This window comes from Camellia sinensis, chromosome 6 (assembly GCF_055761805.1).
Source record: "Camellia sinensis isolate YWXY chromosome 6, ASM5576180v1, whole genome shotgun sequence".
NCBI lineage: Eukaryota > Viridiplantae > Streptophyta > Magnoliopsida > Ericales > Theaceae > Camellia > Camellia sinensis.
In genome coordinates, this window is record NC_138966.1 from 82,740,950 (window position 1) to 82,753,373 (window position 12,424).

Here is a 12,424-nt window from a genome sequence, read left to right on the forward strand (position 1 = left end):
GTTACACCATTGTCATTCTCGTTGGTTAAAACCTTCCCTCTCTTCGTATAAAATACGTTGAGATATGCCTGTTGGTTACACCATTGTTTTTCTCTGGTTAAAACCTTCCCTTTCTCCGTATAAAATACGTTGAGATACGCCTGTTGGTTACACCATTGTCATTTTCTACTTGGTTAAAACCTTCCCCCTCTCCGTATAAAATACAGTTAGGTACGCCTGTTGGTTACACCATTGTCATTCTTGTTGGTTAAAACCTTCCGTCTCTTCGTATAAAATACGTTGAGATACGCTTGTTGGTTACACCATTGTCATTTTCTCTGGTTAAAACCTTTCATCTCTTCGTATAAAATACATTGAGATACGCATGTTGGTTACACCATTGTCATTTTCTACTTGGTTAAAACCTTCCCCCTCTCCGTATAAAATACGGTTAGGTACGCCTGTTGGTTACACCATTGTCATTCTTGTTGGTTAAAACCTTCCCTCTCTTCGTATAAAATACGTTGGGATACGCCTGTTGGTTACACCATTGTCATTTGCTCTGGTTAAAACCTTCCCTCTCTCCGTATAAAATACGTTGAGATACGCCTGTTGGTTACACCATTGCCATTTTCTACTTGGTTAAAACCTTCCCCCTATCCGTATAAAATATGGTTAGGCACACCTGTTGGTTACACCATTGTTGTTCTCCTTGGTTAAAACCTTCCCTCTCTCCGTATAAAATACGTTGAGATACGCCTGTTGGTTACATCATTGTCATTTTCTCTGGTTAAAACCTTCCCCCCCTTTCTATATAAAATACGGTCAGGTGCGCCTGTCTGTTTACACCACCCCGGTTAAAATACAATCAGGTGAACCTGTCTGTTTACACCACCCCGTTTAAAATACAGTCAGGTGAGCCTATCTGTTTACACCACCCCGGTTAAAATACAGTCAGGTGCGCCTGTCTGTTTACACCACCCCGGTTAAAATACAGTCAAGCGCGCCTGTCTGTTTACACCACCCCGGTTAAAATATAGTCAGGTGAGCCTGTCTGTTTACACCACCCGGTTAAAATACAGTCAGGTGCGCCTATCTGTTTACACCACCCCGGTTAAAATACAGTCAAATGCGCCTGTCTGTTTACACCACCCTGGTTAAAATACAGTCAGGTGCGCTTGTCTGTTTACACCACCCCTGTTAAAATACAGTCAGGTGAGCCTGTATGTTTACACCACCCCGGTTAAAATACAGTCAGGTGCGCCTGTATGTTTACACCACCCCGGTTAAAATCCAGTTAGGTGCGCTTGTCTGTTTACACCACCCCGGTTAAAATACCGTCAGGTACGCCTCTCTGTTTACACCACCCCTGCTCCTTTCACGTGAGACGCGTTAGGATTGCAAATCGGTTAAAAATAGCAGGTGTGCTTGGTGTTTACACCATCTTTCCTCCTTACATTATGTGCATCTATCGCACAATAAAGCACCTACCGCACAATTTCGATTCCATCGCACTGTCTTGTACAATTTCAATTTAACCGCGCTATCTTGCACATCACACCATCTTGTGCACTCCCTCAGGTCTAGGAGACCTTAAATCCTTTTGAATGTGCAATTCCTTTGGTGTTTGTCGTGCCCGAACGACTTCAATGGTCTAGGAAGCCTTAAATCCTCTAAAGGTGCAATTCTTTTGGTGTTTGTCGTGCCCGAACTACTTCAATCGATTTGGTATAGCCACCTGACTGTGTTTGTAATAAGTTCCTAGAAGATTAACTGAGACGGTGGAAACTAGAGTTCAAATGGCGATGCCTAGAACGCAAAAGGTTCGGGATTTCCGAAACTAAAGTTTGGTTTAAATACCCAAGGGTGTATCCCCGGCTTGAAATCTGTATGGCAACCCCATAGGTTGAGACAGCTTGTATGCGCCTCAACTCTAGAAACTGAACCAACCTAGTCTGTCACCCTGTTGGAGAATAGGGAAAGTTACAAACACAGCTCGGTAGAAATATGGCTTGCTTCGTGTGTTTTGCACTAAGCTTGCCTCTCATGTCGCCATCTTCATATCTTTATCATCACTCCATGACTTTGCATTGCATTGCATAAATCATGAATTTTTAAACAACCGGCTTCGCGAAGCGTGTGAGTCCAACTTTTAAAATACATGTTGAGCATATCATTTGCATTTTGCCCCTGAACTACGCCTGTTTGATTCCTTGCAAAGGGATACGTAGGCAACCTCCGGGTTCAACCACATGCATTGCATCCTGTTTGATTGCCCAAGTCTTATGGCCTTGTCAAAAGAGCCGTCTTCGGGCTTTGACATTCACTCACGTCATGAAATGACTTCGAGCTCTGTCAAAGAGGGGCAACTGTAGACACCCCATTTTGACCAGCCCTAAGACTTGGGTACTTTCTTTTGACCACCCGCTGATAAAAATTAGAATATGTCTTTTTTTTAATTTCTCAGCCGAAAAATCAAATTGAAGCTTTAATCCCAAACCTCACTTATTTTGGTCAAATTATTTTATATCACTAATATTTTATCAATTTGTAGTATTTTATAATTTTTATCTAATTTTATGTGTGTGTACACATTTTTAGGTGTTTTTTTTATATAAAATAAAAAAAAAACAAAAAAATAAAAAATGAAAAAGAAAATAAAGAAAAGAAAAAGAGAGGGTCAGATGAGGACAATGGGTTTTGGGATGGAAAAGGATTTTGTTTTTGCTGGATTCAAAGGGGAACGGAGTGGACATTGTGATGATAAGTTTTGGGTGGAAAATAATTTGGTGAAGTGGGTTTGAAAAGTGGTGGAGGAAATTGAAAAAAGAGGAGGGCAGGTGAGAGTGGGTGGAGAGGAGGTGGAGAGGAGACACCTAACAAACACACTATCTCTCCCTCTTCAGAATAATTGAGGTCTGTGGGCACCAGGGGTGTGGATTTTTTATGATTGTTAGCATGGTGGGTGATAAACAATTAAAAAATCTCTCTCTTTATATTTTCAAACTTGTTTGAAGCAAAAGGGAGGGGGGAGGGGAGGACGACAACACATGCAAAAAAGGCTCTCAGTCTCATCTCTCTCTAGCTGGGTCTCTCTCTCCACACATACACACTGCACACACACTCACGGCAGCAGCACACCACACACATGCACAACATACACTCTCACCACACCACCACTGCCATCCCAACACACATGCACAACATCACTCAACACACCCATTCACCACTGAACACACACACACGGGTTTAGAGAGAGAGGCCACACACTCATCACCCACACACTTCATACACCACACCACACTACCCATGCACACACACCATTCACACTACACATGCACACACGGCAAACCCAGCCACTGCTACACACACACACACAGACAACACACAGCTCTCTCTCACACTTAAAGCACACATGCATACATATTGATACACATTCACACACCTAATAGGGACACCCAGCAGATGCATACACGCTGAACACATACACACACAAGCTCCACCTCCCTCCCTCCCTCTCGGCATACACACCACCACCACCACTACCATGCATACACACACACCAAACCCAGCTCTCTTCTCTCTCTAGATTCCTAGGCTTCTCTCTCTCTAAGACACACCCAGCGCACAACACACACAGCACAATCAGAGCTACACACACACACTGCCATCTCATTCTCTCTCTCTCGGCAAACCCACAACACACATGCATTAAGACTCACACAGGGCCATACACTCATTCATACACAAGAAACCCAGCTCATTCACCTCGGCTGCTTCATGTTCCTTCCACAATCTTCTCAGGCCGAACCTTAAACCCATCCAACACACCAAACCATGGTCTCTCTCTCTAGCTGGCTCAAAACCAACCCATCTCCAAATCTCTCCCTCTATCTCGTGCATGAACCCATCTCAAGACACGGCTTAGCTCTCTGTCTCTCTAGCGGTTTAGCCCCTCGGCCACTGTCTCAAGCACACTCATTACAATCAACAAAAGCACCACTGCGAAGCTCTCCTCTACTACCTCCGGTCTCCGCCGCAGCACCACCGACTCTGCCAAGGCCGATACTGCAGTTTCTGGTAGAGTTTGAGTTACTTTCCTAGAGAGAGAGAGATGGCTAGAGATATGGTGGTGAAAATGGGTCAATGGCAGTGAAGGAAGTGAAGAACAATCATGGGTGTTGCAAAGGTGGGCCCTTCCATGGATACTTAACGTGGGTTTACTTGGGCTGAGGTTTGTGCATATTATCATATGCTGGTGAGTGACAAATGGGGTGAATGGGCCCACGATAATTTTATTAAATCATGGGCTGGTATTGAGTTTGGGTACATGGGCTTGTTATATGAATTTGGGCAAATTCTTTGCTACTGCCACGTGTTGGAATTATAAAATCATTTGAGATCATGCGTTGGTGATGATGAGGTGGGGGCCTCCATTGAAGATGAATTTACATGGACTGAGTGGTCAGGGGTTTTAAAACTTTTATTTTGATTTCGAATGTTTTGTGAGATTTTATTTTATTTTATTATTATTTTCTCATCTCTCCCTCATTTAGATTTGTAATATTAAAGTGTTATAATAATCCCTTACCCCGCTTCTTCCTATTCCATTCTTTAATCGCTTTTCCTAACTGTACATATGTATATATCTGACACGTCATGCATATCCCTGCTTTACATCCATGTTCCATGCATTAAGATTCGACTAAATTTGCATCCTTATGCTTTAATTGATTATCCTATGGTTTTACGCGCTATCACATGTTTTGCAATGTTTCAAATGTCATATTTTAGAAGCCGAATCTTTAGTGCATCTCATGAGTGAATTGCATTAAGATTTTGTATATAAGATCATGCATGTTTTACTAACTTTGTTTTGTAGTTGTTCGAGGGACGTCGGTCAATCTATGAGTTTTTATGCTTTAGCATCTCATTTGTGTGTGTTTTTCTTACTATGTGTTAGCATTCTACCACGAGGCTACTTGCTTACTTGATATAACTGTATGAATGCCTGTGGATAAAGACTTGTTGCTTGAATTGGAATAATTCAATAAATGTACGTTTTAAGCTCACTTTGCAGTGGCAAATTCACAAACTTTAAGCCCACTTTGTCAAGTGGCAAATTCAAACCCATTTTCACAAACAAACATGAAATTGAATTGTTCCAATTTGAGCAAACTAGTCTACAATTGTATGCTTCACATAGTAAATTTTAGGATTTACTAAATAATCAGAACATGAACATATAAAGAAACTAAAATTCATATCATGGTTTAGTAGAGGCCGATCTTTTGATCAGGTGAGCCGGGGTGCTCATTAATGACCTTCCCCTCTCATACCTAAGGTTCTGAGCCAAGCATCCTTGGTTACGACGAACAGTGGCCTTGGCATGAGTCATGGGTTTCCTAATTTCCCAAAATATTAGGTGGCGACTCTGAGATCTGATGACGCAGTCCATTTTTGACAAAATTGCAATAAAATGGATTTTCACTAAAAATTGCCAAATCTGGACTCTCATCTATGTTTCACATTGCACTCGTGAGACTATATCAAAGAGATCTCGGGAGTCCGAACTGATTAACGCGTGTGGGTACCCCCCGGGCATGTTACACAAAGATAAACTCAAAATTAATCCTATAGTCAAGAAGGAGAAAGGAAAGATACAAGGGAACTCTGAAAGAGTCCAATGCTATGAATGCCAAGGATTTGGCCACTTTGCTTCAGAATGCCCTACTCTTTTCAAGAAGAAGAAAGCCCTCGCCATCACTTGGGATGATGAATCAGAATCTGATGAAGATGAAAGTGACAACGAAGATCAAGGCGAAGAGGGACATAAACAATTCCTTGCTTTCATGGTGGCTTCTGAAACTGAAAGACAAACAGAGTATCCGAAGAACCCGGTTGAGAATACCACTGATGATGAATCCTCGGGAAGTGATGATGAAGAGCTTGAGCAAGCTTATGAAAAGTTGTATAAGGAATCTCTTAAGTTATCCAAATTGAATGACAAACTCACTATGAAACTCACAGCATGTGAAAGTGAGAATGTCAAACTAAAGGAGGAGATTTCCGAGGCTAGGATTGATGCCATCAAGATAGCTAATGATCGACAAGCTCTTTGTGCATAACTCTTGACTTGTGAGACAGAGAGGAACAAGCTACAACAAATCTATGCAACATATGAAGAAAAAATTGAAACTCTCGAGATGTCTCAAGTTGCTTTGGAAGAACTAATGATCAAGAAAGAGGAAGAACTCAAGTTTGCCATGGTTACTATTGGTCTTTGGAACAAAGGATCAAAGACTTTGGACAATATCATTAGGTCTCAACAAATCTGTTCTGACAAGAGTGGCATTGGCTTTGGTGGTAAGAAAAAGCAAAAACAGAGTGCATCTACATCTCATGCTACAAGAACTCAATGAAAGGGAGAACAAAAAATTCAACATAAGGATGGACTTCTCAAACTTCCTAGAGTTGGCAAGGTAAAAGAAAAGAAGGTATACCCTGTTTTTATTTGTCATCATTGTGGTGTGCATGGTCATATTCGCCCTTATTGTTATAAGTTGCATGGGAGAGTGTATTTGCCTAGACCTAAAAATTGGAAGTTGGAAGCCAAGTCGAGACGGGTTCCCATTGTAGGGGAAAGGAACCACAACGTCAAGACACCACCCAAGAACTGCAATTCTCACAACTTTGTTCGTACTAAAGCAGTTTGGGTGAGAAAACTTGACCTGTGTTAATTTGTTTATTTGTTTTAGCTTTTGGGTGTTTGTGTGTTGTTTTTAATGAAAAAAAAAATGTGAGCTTGGTCGTTTTTTTGTCTTGCTTTATTTTTTTAAAAAAAAAAATCCCAAAAAGATTTTCTTAGTATGGTTTTGCAAGCTTGAAATTGTTGAGTGGTCCTTGGTGCATATTGGAATTAATGAGAATATCCATTACATGTTAATATATGTGTGCTTTCTGTGGTCATTACTCGTTTTGGAGTGTGTCTTTTTTGATTAGTATGTCTCATTCTGTACACACTCTTGGATTAGAAAATTTTTGAGTCTTCCACCTTAGTGATCATTTTTTCTCTATGGACTTCTGTCATTGATTTTTTACGTTTCTAGAGGAATTGACTTATACTAGCATATCATGGGTGATGTTGAGTCTCTTAACCACCTACCATCTTTTTGCATCGCCATGGCTTTCCCCTCTATTCTTTGTAGTCCAGCCATGAGGAAAAGGCTACCTCAGAGTCACCAACCAGGCCATCCTTATTATGTCCATGCTTCTCTGGTTCGGTTTCCATACTCTTGAGCGTGTCAGCCGCCAATGAGTGTGCAAAAGAAAAAGAAAAAGAAAAAGAAAAAGAAAGAGTAGAAGAAAAAAATATGCAAAAAAAAGAAAAAATGTGCAAAAGAAAGAAAAAAAAAAAGATTCATTATTTGAGGGGGAGCCTCCGCCTTTACTCACCAAATACCCCTTGAATTCCTAGTGGTTTGACTTTCCTTTGTTGTGCTTAGATTCACTTGTCAGAGGTCCAACTTTCAGATCACTACTAGGATTGAATCTAGTGTTGGTCGAACTCCAAGAGTCACACACACACTTTTATCATGGGATCTATGCTTTTCACATAATGCATCACTTTCTTTTATGAGGAATCTTCTAGAGGTTGTGCACATTGTGTTTACTAGTAATTGTATTTCTTGGATAATCTTGTGTGTTCTAAGGTACAAATCTGAGATTTCTTGCTTGCTCCACCATAGTTTTTTTTGTCTTTTTCTTCTTGTTCACTTGTTTTTCAGTGTTTGTGGTTGCTTTTAGTGAGGGGGAGTTTGGTTCATCTTGATTCAGGTTGGTAAGGGAGTTTGGTTTTTCATTGCAAGGGTTTTTTAGCATGAACACTTTGTTTTGTTTGGTAAGGGAGACTGGCTATAGTTGTTTTGCATGTTTCTATACACTGTTTGCTAATTATTTCCTTCTTGCATGTTCCAGGTACTTACATCGTCATATCATTGCTTGTGTGGTTTATGATCTTGCTTTTGTTGTTCGAGAGTTGTTTTTCATGACTCTTAATTTTCATCTATTCATGTTTTCCATCTCATGTTTCAAGTTAATTATGTCTATTGCTTTTTCATATACTCTTGTGGGACTAATAGTTGTTTTGGAGATTGTGGCACTAATAGCTGTTTTGCAGATCATGATTTTGATAAAGAAGTTTGCGTTTGTTGGTTGTAATGGGTTGGTGTGTTTAGGATTTTATTTGTTAGGTGTGTTTTGTCACGGCATTGCCAAAGGGGGAGATTGTTAGGTTTTATTCTTGGCAACACCGTTTGACAAAACTCCTTTCAGTTGTATTTGTTTTCGCACTTTTATTTCAGTGAGGCTATGAGTTTATTAGATGCGAATCCAACCCGAATCGTGCCTTTGTCAATTTCCATGGATCAAAACCGAGGTTGTAAGAGGATCAAGTTTTTCAGATTTTCCAATTTTGGTCGTCCCACTCGAACGGGGAAAGGGACGCTCGAGCGAGGATTGCAAGCTCATATCATCTCTACCACGCCTGAAAAAGTACAGGATGGTGTGATTCGCCACTCGAGCATGGAAACTTCCGCTCGAGCGTGAAGCAGCGTGAAGCCTATATGAATCACACAATTTTGAAGCCTCCGCTCGAGCTGGAATTCTCACGCTCGAGCGGACCGCGCGAACACAGATTCTTGGATTTCTATAAAGAATTGGTTTTCTTCCAAAACTAGGATTACTTTGGATTTCTATAAGGAATTGGTTTTCTTCCAAAACTAGGATTACTTTGGTTTTCTATAAGTAGTTGGTTTTCTCCCAAAACTTGGACAAGTCCTCCAGATTTTGTTTTTGGATGCTAAGGTTTATATCTGAGGATATTTTGCTAGTTTTCTTTGATGTTTCATTGAGTATTCAACTCATGGTTTAAGAAGCATACATCAAAGGTTTATTTGTTTATTCTACACAAGAGAGAGAGTTGTTCTTCGGTAGATTCTGAAGAATTCGAGCTTGAAGCTTGGGTGGATTCCGGAGTGGATCATCGTCAAGACAATTCTGAGGTGAAGACGGGATTGGAAGAGACACATAGAGGTTGGTTCAATTCAGGCGTGGATTCACTAGGTAATTGAGAGTATACCTGTGCAATTCCTTTATATCTTCTTAGTTGATTGTTTTGTGGCTGTTGCCCGTGGTTTTTTTATCACAATTGGAGGTGTCCAATTGTGGTTTTTCCACGTAAAATCGTTGTGTCGATTTGTTTTGATTGTTTGATTGAGATTGTTATAGATTGCCTAAAATTGATACATAATCACAAATCAACATCTAGGGGATTTCTAGATTTTTCAAGTGTGATTAGATATATATTTTTTAATCACACATTCTAATTAAAGTGTGATTATTTATATATTTTTTAATCACACCTTCTAATTAAAGTGTGATTATATATACATTACTACTTTTTAATCACACTTTTTAAATAAGTGTGATTATATATATATTTTTTAATCACACATTCTAATTAAAGTGTGATTATATATACATTACTACTTTTTAATCACACTTATTTAAAAGTGTGATTAATTATATATATATATATATATATGGAACTGACTGATGAGTTACTTCTAAATAATCGACTCATTGTTCTGTTTGATTAATCAGTTTTGCAGATATCTTAATGCATATCCTATTCTTGTCAGTTTTATCTCAGACCTAGTATACATACATACCCTATTCGGAAAACCCATAAGTCCAACACGGCCTAACACTAAGGACTTACTTAGGATAGGGACGAAAGTGGGTGACTTAAACTAGGTGGATAGAACAGACTGATCTTTTGGGTGATTAAGATGAACTGAAAACCAGATTAATCAGATAAACAATAGAGAAGATTAACTAGAAGCAGCAAAGCAGTTAGAAACATGATACAACATAGACTTGGCTCTGATACCATAAAGGCGGAAGCAGCACATAGACAATGAAGGAGATGGATTATGAAATCAAAAGGATAAACAGAACTGGAATAAAGAAAATTAAAAGAAAACATTAATTAAAAACAAAACATTTCATTAAAATATTTAATTAACTTACAATAGTAGAAACTGCAAGATTACAGCACAAGATGTTGTTTTTCACTCAGAGCTCTTGGTTTTCAGAATAGAGGTTTCTAAAATTTTCCAAGTCTGCCAAATGAGTTCAACTTGATTACATTATATACAAAAACAAAGAAAAAAAAAAGTAGCATTTGCCTGACGAAAGCAGCTGGCAGCGCATGGGGCAAAGCAGATGCTGTCGGTTGTTTTCGGTTGATTGATTGAACAGTTGAGCAGCTTTAGACAAAAGTTGACTGGGTGAATAGTGACGGTGAATAGTAAAAGTGAACAGTAACTTTTACTATTCATCACTTTCGGTGGAACATGTGAATAATGGAATCAATATAAATACAAATTGGCAGCTTTTCTCAAAAGAGTATTGATTGAAGCTAATTTGTATCTATATGGAATCGAATGTTGATTATGCAAACGGATCCTGGGCATCTTGAAACTCTGGCCCTGAACATTGATTAGTTGATTCTTCAGAGGAACGGGCATGTTCTGAACCTTCTTCTGAACTGTCTGAATCGGTGGATTGGGTTTTAGCTTGATTCAACAGTTGATGGGCTAACTGGATCATATCTTCTTTGGATGACTTGGATTTACTCTTGGACTTGGACTTGACTTTGACCTGAGCAGGAGGTGAACTGGGCTTTGCCTTTACTTTGGACTTTGATTTGGGCTTTGATTGGGCTGGTTGGACAGCAATAGCTTTAGATTTTGATTTGGGCTTGGAACCACTGGTTGAGGGGCTTCCAAGGTTGACTGGAGGAAGACTGGGCTGACTTCCTTGAGAAATGGCAGCAGTTGGGTTCTGCTGGGCTTTAGCAAGAGCAAGAGTTGGAGCATACTGATCAGGTGGGAATTCTTCTTGAACAATTTCAAGAATTCTAGGTACATTGAACTTATCCCACCATTTGACTGTGTGTTGGCGAATGATGATGTTATCATCAATCCCATAATGCCATTTGAATATCCATGGAATTTTATATTTGGATGTAAAAATGAGCAATAATGGAAATTGTTATTGATGAGTAGTGAATGGGTAAACAGAGGCAAAATAATTAATTATTTTATTGAGATCAATGGGGAGGATATCTGAAATAGCGCCATAGTGAGTCCACCATCTCAGAAACCAAGTAGGAATCTCGGATTTGAACTTTTGATCAAATGATATGAACCAAGAATGACTGAAATTTTCATTTTGGTATAAGAAAATCTTGAACCAGGCATCAACATAATCATGGTAATTATATTGAATGGAATGACCAGGTAAATCACGAAGCTGATTAGGGTTTCCCCATTCAGCCATGGAAACAATGTTATGGATATAAATTGAATGATATAGGATCTTGTAAGCATAGGTGCGATCCTGGATTGGTTTGATCAAAATTGAATGGTGATGGAGTAGAATGTCTTTGTAATAAGAAAGGGTTTTTTCTGGATGTGAAAGGGTGAAATGGCATCCAAAGCCAAAATGGAATTTAGCAATTTCATTGATGGTTTGATTTTTCGGGTGACTAGGTTCTTTGTAAAACAGGTTAGTAACATGTGAATTGGTGTACTCAGATCGGGATGGTTTAATGGGGTTAACTGGGAATGGAGTAACTGAAACTGAATGGCTAGATGCAAAAGGATCAGAAGCCAATGCAGATGAATAATCAGGACGATGAATGGTACCAAGAGTTTGGTAACGGTTAACCATTTCAAGTGAATGAGATTGGGTGAGTGACTCCAAAGGAGGAGGAACAATAAGTTGATTAGGTTTACTGGAAGATGGGCCCAAAGCCTTGAAGGGAGGCCTTGGACGTGACATCTGTTGAAAAAGAAATAATGGTTAGCAGCCAAAGAGAAGATCTAAATAATCTTGATGGCGATGTAAACAATTGTAGTTGTAAGCAAGTAAATTGCGACGGGCTTGAATTTGATGGTAATTGATATATTGGGCTCTTTTGGTGGTTGGTCTGGCTAGTTTGAGGCGGTGAATACGATGGGCAAGTTGTTTAATTTAGGTTTTGAAATAGGTAATGCTGGATTTATGGTGAGAAGTAAATGGTGCAGTCATCCCTTACCCCCCTGTAAAAATTCCCGGGTAAGAAAATCAGGTAGGGAATTTTGACAACCAGGTATATAAGTGATATCAAAATCAAAAATGCTTAAAATGGATTGCCAACGGGCAAAAATTTGTTTACTAGCAAGATTTTGAACATCTTTTTCCAAAACATATTTAGCAGATTTGCAATCAACACGAAGTAAAAATTTTTGATTTAAAATATCATCTTGAAATTTTTGAATACATAAGACAGTAGATAAAATTTCTTTTTTAATAGTACTATAATTTAATTGTGTGC